This window comes from Temnothorax curvispinosus, unplaced genomic scaffold, assembly GCF_003070985.1.
Source record: "Temnothorax curvispinosus isolate PA1 unplaced genomic scaffold, ASM307098v1 QBEX01001931.1, whole genome shotgun sequence".
Classification (NCBI taxonomy): Eukaryota; Metazoa; Arthropoda; class Insecta; order Hymenoptera; family Formicidae; genus Temnothorax; species Temnothorax curvispinosus.
In genome coordinates, this window is record NW_020211711.1 from 156,617 (window position 1) to 168,293 (window position 11,677).

The following is an 11,677-nucleotide window of genomic DNA, read 5'->3' on the forward strand; positions in this document are numbered from 1 at the left end:
CCCCAACTCGTTCCCTTAAAGAGATCAAAGACGCCCTTTTTCGAATCGCGTGGCTTTCGACGAAGATTTTGCGGCTTTCTGGAGACAATTGATTGATTTTACAACAGTGAATCCATTGAATTCGCGAAGACGTCGACTCCGTCGAGCTTCGTCTTTTGGATCGACAAAATAATCTACGCTTCAGCGATCAATCCCGCTTCCATTAACGGCCACAATCTACTTTAGCGAGAATTGTTACTATTATGGACGAGAGGATACAATGCCGAATAGTAAAGCCGTAGAGTGCTTCTTTGAGAGCGGCCAGAATACTTCTAATTTACCACAGCCGTAAATTGAAAACGTTTTTTTCCCCCATCACGTTGGCGGTCAGTGACGCGAGACGCAGGGTCGAATTGATTTTCTTTGGAGCCCACAAAATTTTTGTAGAATCTTCCACAAATGACAATAATATTGAATAACAAGCGTATTAATATTTTAAAAACTTAATAAAATCTATAGTTATCTATATATTTTTATCCGTATATAGTTTTAATTTTTACTTCATATTATTTTTTTTATTTCTGTAAATAGCTTTTGAGAACTTTGGGCTTGTTTTTTCGGGGCGATTCCCCGATCTGATCGGTTCAACACTGGCGAGTACGTAATTCTGCACGCGAAATTCCGCTCGCTCGCGCCAGAGAGTGTCCACTCTCTTTTTCCATCGAGCTGGTCGCGAGCTCTATCCCTCCTTTCGGCGTATCATTACGGACTCGCGTGCGCTGCCCCCGGTCATTCTCGTCTCATCTCGAGCAGGATTCCCCATCTTTCTCCCTCTTTCGCTCGCTTCCGAGACCACGGGCACGCGTGTGAGTGCGTGCGTGCGTGAATGCGTGCGTGCATGCATGCATGCGTGCATGCGTACGTGCGTGCGCCCGTCCGGTCCTCTTTTTTTCGGCACCCGTGGCGAACGCGGCCGACGTTCGCCGACGACGCGGATATCGGGGCAGGTATCGAATGCACCACGTCTGATCGAACGATCACCCATAACGCCGATCGATCTTCCCGTCGCGGCGACCGCCGCGGCGCGGGCGCTCCTCTTTCGATAGCGCCGTGAAAATTGATACGATACACTTACGTTGAGTTAATCGCGTTCTATCCTGGGTAATGGGCCGCATAAAGATCGAAGTGTGACGAATAGCGTTTGCAATACTAAACGTTACTTTGTTACGATACCGGCGTTTTAATATTTGGGAGCTCTTTAAATTCGTTTCATGTCCTTGCTAGAAATCTCTCAAAGACTGAAAGACAGAAAGAAAAGATCTCTTCTCACAAAGAATTGTACTCGTATAGAAAATTTGGACTGCCATAATCCCTTTAATAATATTGCAAATTTCTTTGCAAGTACTTGTTCTGCTCATTACTACCTCGTGTACTTCAAATATCTACCATATACATATTTGATTTTACTGTTTATTACTGGTTGTTTTGATAAATAAAGAAATATACGAAATACACACATAATCTTTAATTGTAACTCTATAAATTTTCGTGCATAAGAAATAATACTTAAATCTAATACTTGTAATTTCGAAAACAGATATCGATAGCACCGCTGGTCTTACATCGAAATCGTCAGGGGATGACGTTAGATTTCGACGAAAATTTTTGTCGGGGTGCCGTTGTAGATTTAAACTGCGATCGCGAATGATAAACGCGCCCGATTCATCGAAAGTCGCAAGGATGAGGGACCGACTCTAGAGGGACTCGTTTGGATAGGAAATAATGGGGGTCCATTCCTTCCCTTTATGTACCCTATTTGTAAAATGCACTGTTGCGCGCACGGTCTCAATGTTAGATCGATATACATCTCTCTCTCTCTCTCTCTCCCCCTCCTTTTTTCTTTCTATGTCTCTCCGATCTCATAGATCCTCTATCCTTCAATCCTCGATAAATACATCCGGATCTTATTGGCGGACGTGTTTCAATCTACTCTGCCATTTCGAAAATCGATCTTGCCGCTATTCCCGATCTACAATGACCGACAAAGTCAATCGACTCGCTCTGCATTCATGATTTCTTTGTAAATTGTATTAAAATCTTATATTAGCATTGATTAAGTCACAACTTGCAACATTTTAAGTTAAGCGTACTGCATTAGAAACATGGGAAAATGTAACTTATTAAAATGAAAATAGCATTTTGTATATGCATTGACCTGAATGATATCGTTCCTCTCTTTATTCCTATGACATAAAAAATAAATTTACTGCACGTGCAATTTTTTCTTTTTTTTAATGCAAGTATATATGTGTATAGAAAAATATTAGAGCCATATATTTTCGTTTGCTTAATATATTATATATCTTTAAAAACGATAGAATACTTTTATAAAATTGTACTAGTACGTTCAAGTGTGTTTTCTATTCCGTTAAAGCAAGAGAAGTTCGGAGTAACGTTCTTCCTGAAAGAACTAATTTGGTTATCAAAGAACCCCGGTTTTCGAATTGACAATCGAATTAGGTAAGGTCATCGAGAGATTTACCGTGGAGAATAATTATCGAGCGCCGCCGTTTTTGGGACTGACGATCGAATTAATTTCGGTCGATCCTGCATTAACCACGCGAAAGAGCGATGCCCCTTTGGCCCTCGTTAACAACTCCGAAATGATGCTAGATGCTCGGATGGGAAGCGCAGGAACACGTCCGAGATCGTTTTCAGCGATAAATCGAGTGCGCCCCGGCAGCGTGCGCGCCGAGAAAAGATGATCGCTGCCTCCGACGATACATAGCGCACACAACCGGACTATACCATCTTGATAATAACCGCCATCCCGCTGTTAGACAATTTGACAACGAATTCGTCTTCCAACCCCCGCGCAAGCTGGCTTCTTCTTTTCGAATCGTTAGCTACCCTAACGAGTTTTACGAACTGCCTATATGTTAAAATTGAAGTTCGATTCAACACCTTTATATCAGACTTGTGTGCTACTTTACGCTTTTATAATAAGACAACTTAGTTGGAAGAACGTAAATGTAACTGTGATAAAATTTTATTAACAAATAACTTATAAGTACGACAAATACAACAAGTAAAATATCTTTCAAACTAATTGTAAGATAAATATTGAAATATGTTCAAAATGTTTTTTTAGTGGAGAAGGTTGTTCTACTTTTATCACTTCTAGCCGTTAAAACTTAGCAAAAATTATTAATTTAACAGAGGTATACATAGGGATTAAAAAAATAGTTCTTACGAATTTCTTTCTTTATGAGTATTCATTTTATGTGTTTAATAATAATAGTAGTATTATTATTATTATTGCGTCCGATCTATGAAAAGAAAGGTTCAGATTAGCGAAAAAATTTCAACATTAGTAATAACTGGTCAAGAATTCAGAAGAGTCTGAATTCTTCGTTACGTAATTACACGAAAGAATGAAAGATAGCCACGTCGCGTCGTAAATGACGGGTATCCTAGCACGTGATTAAGATTTTCTTGAAATTATGAAGCCGTAAAATTCAGTTACTTTATGGTGCTCCTTCTTCCAACGTCCACCGTGCCGGAAGGCTTCGAAAAGTCTCGAAGACCCGCCGAAAAAGAAATAAATATACAAGGCTCGAGCAAAGTTACAAATGTAAAACCAGGTTTACGCATTGTCATGCTAACCGATGTATTAGAATTCATGCATAAGTTAAATCACGCTAGTGCAATTATATATACGCTTGCATGTATTATCGTGGCGAACGGCATAATCGATCGAATCACATTTATTATCGCATAAAATTACCACGCTACTTTGCGACGTTATTTCGAGGTTTATATTTAAGTATATAACAGGTTTATATTTGAGCAACCATGCAGATCGACATCGCTTTAATTGCGATGAGATTTATTCAAGGTTTCTTCAAAACAGGAGCGACGTGCGTAATTAAATTCCCAAAAATGACGAATTTTTATTCTCACACGGATGCAACATATATTAAACGAGCCAGGAGCCACGTTATTGACTACCGACTTGTTTACGAAGTTGACTCGATTAGAGAGAGAGAGGGCTCGAGCCCAAGATTAAAGAAACGGTCCATCGGGGCCCACCGAGACCGATCGCGTCACGCTGCCGGTGCATAAAATGATAAAAATGACGCGGCAGGAGCAAGATCGAACGCACGCTAACGCATGCGAGTCAGCAGGCAATTTGCGTATACGTGAAGAAAATAATGTCGGCGTGGCCATTTAATCACGATACTTTCTGCCCGTATACGATTGTCCTTTTTGTGGCTCGCGCCGCGCCGCGCCAGCACGACCGACACGCACACCCGAGACTAATTATCACGTTTTCAATTAACAGGCGCGCCGCGGTTGTTAAAGCCGCCCGATATTTCCAGGCGCGCAAACGTTTTCTCGTTAATTTTCTCTCGGTTCAGGGCGATCCAGATCGCCCCATCGATACCACTTTTCGACAATGGCGAAAAAATATTTGAAAATAATTTATGGAACGTCAGTTAATAAGCACGCTCCGCAATGGCGTAAAACAGTAGCTTGAAAATCATGATGAGTCGCTCGTATTATAAAGAGGCAAACCAGTTGAATATCGAGAATTCGAGAATGACTGCAAAATATATTCACTCCATACATTTTAATGACTCATTGTCTTTGTGTGATTGTCGCAGTTATTTCAAATATATCTAAATATTTCAAACATATTGTTTTAGTTTATTAACATTGTAATTGTAAATAACGACGTTGCACGAAACTATCTCTCTACCGCCTGCGTAAGAGAAATATTTTCTCCACAGACGTATTGCGGTGCGGCCTAGTATCAGGCGTAAGTATCATCTCTAACAAAAGCTCACAAGAGTTTCATTACAACCGGAGTAATTTTGCTATAGTTATACACAACTAAATACTTTAATTCTTATTAATTATATTAACTATTACCACAGAATAAATTTCTCAGTAAAGTATGTAGTAACATAATTACTATTTTTTTCTTTTAACGCTTTAAACATGTCAATATACAAACATACATATACATATTTTAATATTCAACAGCACGATTATTGGAAAGCGAGAATTTTAACGAAAGAATTCGTCGTTCGTCCGCTCTATCATCTTGACTTATTCGTTTCACGCTCGCGCACGAAACATACAGCGTCATTATCATATTACTCGGCCGTTATCGCGTTACGGTGCTCGCGGGATCGAGTGTATCGGCTCTCGCCGATTTCTCCGGCGTGTTCTTTCTTTCTCGGGAACGCGCGGGAGCGCTTCCCGCAATTATTTCGATGCCACGTGCCCCGTCCCACCGACATGTCTCTTATTATCGGAGAAGGGCCGACGAGGACGGACGAACGCCGGCCGCCGTACGAAGACGGCGATACGAGATCGCACCTGTCGCCCCGTCGCGAGAAAGCAAGGTGCAAGAGCGAAGGTAACACTCGCGCCGTCCGCGCGATATCGAGCTAATGAGCTCTCGCGCGCGCGCGCTCGTACACGAGCGTTTCTGCGAACGCGTGCGACGCACGTGCGTCTACAAACGTACAAATACAAATGTATACCGATATCCCCGAGGAAACCGTTGGAAAATTAGTCGAAAGAAATTCGGTCACGGTTACGCCATCGAAATTTATAAACCACGATCACGCGCGCCACTTCTCCCGCTCTTTGTGCGATCGTAAACATTTTTTTAATATTCCCGTAACTTTTAAAACCCGTATTTATAGTCGTTGCTACAAATCTCATATCAAGAGAAGCGTATCTATAAAAGCGATCGTAAAATATTTGAAGTATCTTGAAATATATATAAAGACGGTTCGACACAGTCACATTTATTTGGATTAAAGACTGAGACTGTGCTCGTTGATTGTGATGCCACTAAAATATTCGGACGACACTTGTAACATGCCGCAATTTTAAGGAATAATTACACTTACCTCGTAATTACTCCGTCGTCGCCCGATGCCGTCCGAGGCCTCCTCCTCCTCTCAGAATGAGCTCGTTCGATTGTGACACCACTGAAATATTCCAACGGGTGTTTTTTAATGTATGTACTTCGCAATTGTTAAGAAATAAATAAACAAATAATTAAGTAGGTACACACTTACCTCGTAGTCGCTCCGCCGTTGCCCGATGCCGCCCCAGGCCTGCTCCTCCTCTCAGATCTCCTCGTCGCACTCGCACAATGATCACTCGCGGAATCGCGGAAGACGATTTTAATTCGCGCGACACTTTGCGAGACACTCCCGTACGCGACACCGCGGAACACGCGAAACTTTACTGATAAACGAACGATTTTGCGTCGCTTGAGTCACTCGAGACGGTCTTATTCGCGTTTTACCGCGAGATAGGTATCGCACTCTCAATCCGAAAATCATAATGAACAGGTAACAATTTGTCAGAGAATCGTTCAAAGCGCGATGTGAAATACGTATCGAGTCGTAGAGTCGTTGTAAACAGGTTAACGTTCGGGAAGAATTCTCGCTCGGCCGGCTCGGCAAACTTCGCGACGCGACGGTGCGGTACCTTATCGTTACCTGCCGCTTCTATCTTGCGTTTAAATGAATAACACGAGCGAGGCATCCACTTGGAGCAGCCGTTAATCGCGAACGTTCGTTAGGAGCACGGAGTAACAATGATTTTTCATACGGGATGATCGCGCTCCGAAAATACAGCGACGACACACGAACGACGAAGACTACCCAGTACCCATAAGGTCGCGGCATCTCGACAAACATGATTGGTGGGGATGGTGGGGTTGGGGTGACTAGGCGCGGCGCGCCGGGCGCGCGTTCAGGTTGTCTAGTTACTTTACCACCACTCCGTCCCCACCAATCATGTTGCCGAGAAGCCGCGGCCCTGTTCAAACACCGACCGTTCGTTTGAATCTCGCGGCGCGTACGGCAGTGCGGCAACCTTTATGCGAGTAAAAAGAGCACGCTAAACGCCATGACGCAAACCGAGGCGTATTTAGGAAAAATACCTGACTACAAGCTTTTGAGATTTATGTTTCCTGTTCTTTCCTTCAATTTATAATGATATCTCGCGGATTTCTGCTGGATAAGCTGGATTATTCGATTCGGCTATTCATATATACTGTCATACTCTTAATCAGAAAAGAATGGGCAGATTATTACGTATCAAAGCGCGACGCGAGATACATTCGAATTTCGATATCATGGAAATAATTATATTCTCTCGTAAATATTAAGAAGCGAATTTCCATTACCAATCGCTCCGATTCGATACTTTCGTCTTTCTTCTCTTTACCTTTATCGAAGTACCGTAACTAATTAAATTCGCACTTTAATCTAGCAAATCACGCATATAGTATCTCCATAGTAAAGAACCGTTACTTCGATATGCTTACGAATCGCTTCTCATTGTAGAAATTTGTTAATTGCGAGCGATACTTGTCCATAAGTCGCGTTTCGATAACGATAATAGCACGACGACGATGCGAGATACGACGCACGAACGACGAACGACAACCATTCTCTTGAACCTCGCTGGGCGTATGACAGTGCGGTAACTTTATGTAAGCAAAAAGAGACGCGTTGAACGCTGCGACACAAGTACCAACCGCCGCGTGTTTGGAAAATATTTAACTTACAAACTTTTCAGAAATTTACGTTTCTTGTATTTTACTTTAATTTGTAATGAATATTTCGCGGATTCCTCGGATTATTCGATTCGGGATTCGGCTACTTATACATACTGTCATATTTTTTATCCGAGAAGAATGGACAGTTTAAACTGCAAAAATAAGATTCTCTCAAAGCGTGATGCTAGATATATTAATTCGAATCTAACAATAAGTATCATGGAAATAGTTATAGCTCTCGTAAATATCGAGAAACAAATTTATATTATCTTCCATTCGATCGTTTTCTTTTCTAACCTTCGTCTTATCGAAACGAAATACCATAAATAATTAAATTCGTACTTTAATCTAGTAAATCATGCAAAGTGTCTTTAACAAAGACCATCACCTCGGTAAGCTTATTACGAATCGCTTCTTGTTGTAAAAATTTATTAAATACTTGTTGATAATCACATCGCAACTGATAGTCCAATGAGAGAATTTCTTTTTCGAAAACGAATTTTCCTCATTGGACGATTGGCTGCGTTCCGACATCCGACTGATTGTAGAACCTTAAATGAATATTCGATTTATCACAGTCTTCTGTAATCTGAATAATCGGACCTGGGGCGATTCGTATATTATTCCGCGATGCGATCCGCGAGCAATGACATCAGAACGGGCCGCGAGCGCCACGGTAACAAGAACAGTGGGGATAGAGAGAGGGGTAGGCTTAATACACGCACATCCGGCATACCGAACTAACCGACCGCGCACCGTGTGTAGTCACCTTACCCCTTACCCCCACTCTGTCCCCACTACTCATGTTTACTGCGACGCCCGTGGCCCGTTCTGACGTCGTTACTCGATCCCGCGCTCCCGTTCCCGTTCCTGTAGGAATCGCATATATCGCGGAGTAAATACACGAATCGCCGAGCCGGGTCCGATTGTTTAGCTTGCGAAAAACTGATATATCGAAAGTTTATTTAATTCGTGTGCTTCGAGGAATTTAAACGGATACCGAGGTATATCGCATTCGATTACATTTTTTCGGATAATCGGTTTCGCTTTTCTCAACCGTCAACGGCGTCAAATTGACTACTCGCGTCTCGCGTTGTGTCGCGCAGCTTCAGAATAAAGTTTTCATTGTTTTCGGAACGGATAAAGGACCTGAAATCGAGGCCATCACATATAAAATGCATAACTTGCAATTATCATAAGCGTAGCATAAGACCAATGAGCATCCAGCATAAAGTCGCCACATATTGATTTACATAAGATGCAAGATGTTCATTGGTCCAGCGCGGCGGTTTTATGCTATGCTTATGCAGCGTAAGCAATTTTGTGCGATAGCCTTAATATATCGATTTTATTTACTACATGTGCTTCGCGGAATTGATACGGATTCCGCATAGGAATGTCGCATTCGATAATAGTGACTTTCTATATTACGTTCTTTCGGACGATTGATTTCGCTTTTCTTAATTAACTTGATTCGCGTCTCGCTCGCGTCGTGTCGCGCGATTTCAGAATGAAGTGGCCGTCGTCCATCGTTTTCGGAACACGGATAAAGAATACGAGTGGACCCCGAATCGAGTGACGCCGCAAGCCGCGAGCCGCGAGCCGCGACGTGTTTAATTAGCGACAGATATCTATTAACGATTTAACCTCATATTTAATCGTGTTTGACGATTTGGCGATCGTGGAGGACAGACATCATAATGTTCTAAAAAATCGATGATTTAATTGCACGTAGTTTTAATCAAAGTCGCGTAATCGCGTTCTCGCGACAGTTGCTCCTGGCGAGTGAAGTTGGCCGTGCGCGATTTACGAAACTCCCTCCGCCACCTTCGCTTCACTTGTCGCGTCTACCTGCGCGCGGGATGACGGGAAGTCACGGCGCGGCGTCATGGGTGTCAAGCGGATCGTATAGTTTCGTTCGTAGTTTCTTCGACCGCGACGTAATTCTTCCGTCGCCGTGTAATTGTGCGCGCTGCGTCGCGAGATTAATACCGGGAGTGCCATGTTTTCAGTGTCGCGCGATCATAAGTGACGATATCGTCGATTTTCGTTCATGAACGTCGTGAGTGAGTGCGACAATGGACCAACGGAGGAGGATCGAGGAGAGGAGGAGGGGGCCTGGGAGGCATCGGGCGACAGCGGAGCAACCGTGGGGTGAGTAGTGTTATTGTCCATTTATTATTTCGCTGTCCTGTCAGTCCTGTGACGGATGGCAGATTCCGCCAATTTCTCAAGCGCGACTTCGTCTATTACACGATACTCATTAACTCGTATATGATACCGTTTAACTCCGGCGCAATTTCGGAGTTCGATCTAGCTCCAGGATATGCAAGAAGAGACATTGCGAACGTCGCGTCTCTCTTATTCGCACGGTCGTATGATATTACTTGCACTCATTAATTATGCGAACGAGTTAATGCGGAAATATGAAACCGCTGGCGCGATAATTATATGATGGCTTTAATGTAAAAATATTTTCTATGTTACAGATCGACGCAGGGGATCAACAACTACTCCGCTGTTGCGCATCGGCCGGTGAGTTATTTTTTAATTTCAATGCGAGGCAATAGATTTGTAAAAAATTTGTTTGCAAACGTAAATAAAATAAAAGATAATTAACGTAACGTAACGTATATTACAAATGAACGAATTCATTATATTATCTATTGCCTTGAAATGAATAGCGCACTCCGCGCGAACGCACCCGAAATATGAAAAGCCTGCAAAAGTGCAGTTTGGGAGCAAACAGGCAAATATAGCACGACGACACCGTCTCGCAATCTCGCCGTACTAATGGTAATTTATACCCACAATCATGCGCTACGCCTGAGTGGTAAATATAAGCGAATACTATATATTCTTTTTGTTTCTTTTGTTAATTAAATCTCCGCTCAAAGTGTCATCGTCGAATCGTTTATGTGCGTCTTGAGATATAAAATTCCGATCGGGATATCTCACTTGATACGCCCTTGAGACGAGATTCAAGTAACGAGTATAAATACGGCCTTTAGTGGCGTGCGAACAGCAGGTGCACGACCTCTTCTTCATGATCGTAGCCGCTGCGCAAAACTCTTCTTCCTGCGGCCGCGCCTTCGCCGTCCCTCTCGGACACGTTCCCCCTCGCGAATCCACGGGCTCAACGTCGGTCCCGTAGGGCCCCTCGGGTCCACTTCCGAATCTCGTGATAATTAAAGGCTGCCCGGCGGAGCTGCCAGCGGTGACATACACGCCCAAGATTTAATGCTCGGCCATTATTGTCGTTAAATGTTGCGGTGCGCCGTGCGTACCGTCACCGCGCGCCGTTTACCGAGATAAAATATGAAAATCGACCACTCGCGAGGCCCGTCTGTCTGTCAATTACGCGGGCATCTGGATCGCGTTAAAGCGAATTTACACGGCCGAATCGTCCCTGAGAATCGTTCCGCGCTCCCCTTCGTTGGCCGGCCAAGTTTTTTTCTATAAATGTACATATATGTGTCGCCAGAAATGGATGGCTCGAGTCAAGGTAAGTCTCGTAATTACCGACTTTTTAGAAACATTTAGTTTTTCTCTAAAAACAACGCAGCGAATGACGCCGCCGCGCCACGAAGTACAGCAGTGAATCATCCAAAATAACATTCGTCGGAAGTAATATTAACATCGCCATTATTTGATAGGATGCACACGCTATTACATCAGTTTTGTTTCCCCATAATTATGTAAATTCTCTATTAAGTTCGCGTAAATCACATGGCAAATGGAGTTATGCGATGCATCGTCTCGCGGCGCACCGTTCTTTTTCTCGCTCAAAAAGTACCACCATTACTTTCTTCCTCTCCAGTATCCCGTCTATCCTCTCTTCCGTCTACTCTCCCCCGCTCTCGCTGGGGCCCTCAATCTTCCCCCTTCCTCGTTGCTCTCGCTTTCCCCCCTTTTCTCCTTCTCGCACGTGCGTATGTGCGCGCGCCTTCGGACTTTTTTCCTGTTTTTACGCACCGCTCGTTTTTTCCCTTCCGAAATATAATTGGCAGTGCGATGCACCTGTCTCCCTTTCCCTCTCCGCCCTCTGGCCCCCCTCGCTCGCCTGCTTCTCTCTTGGCGAGGACCGTGCGGCCCCGCTCG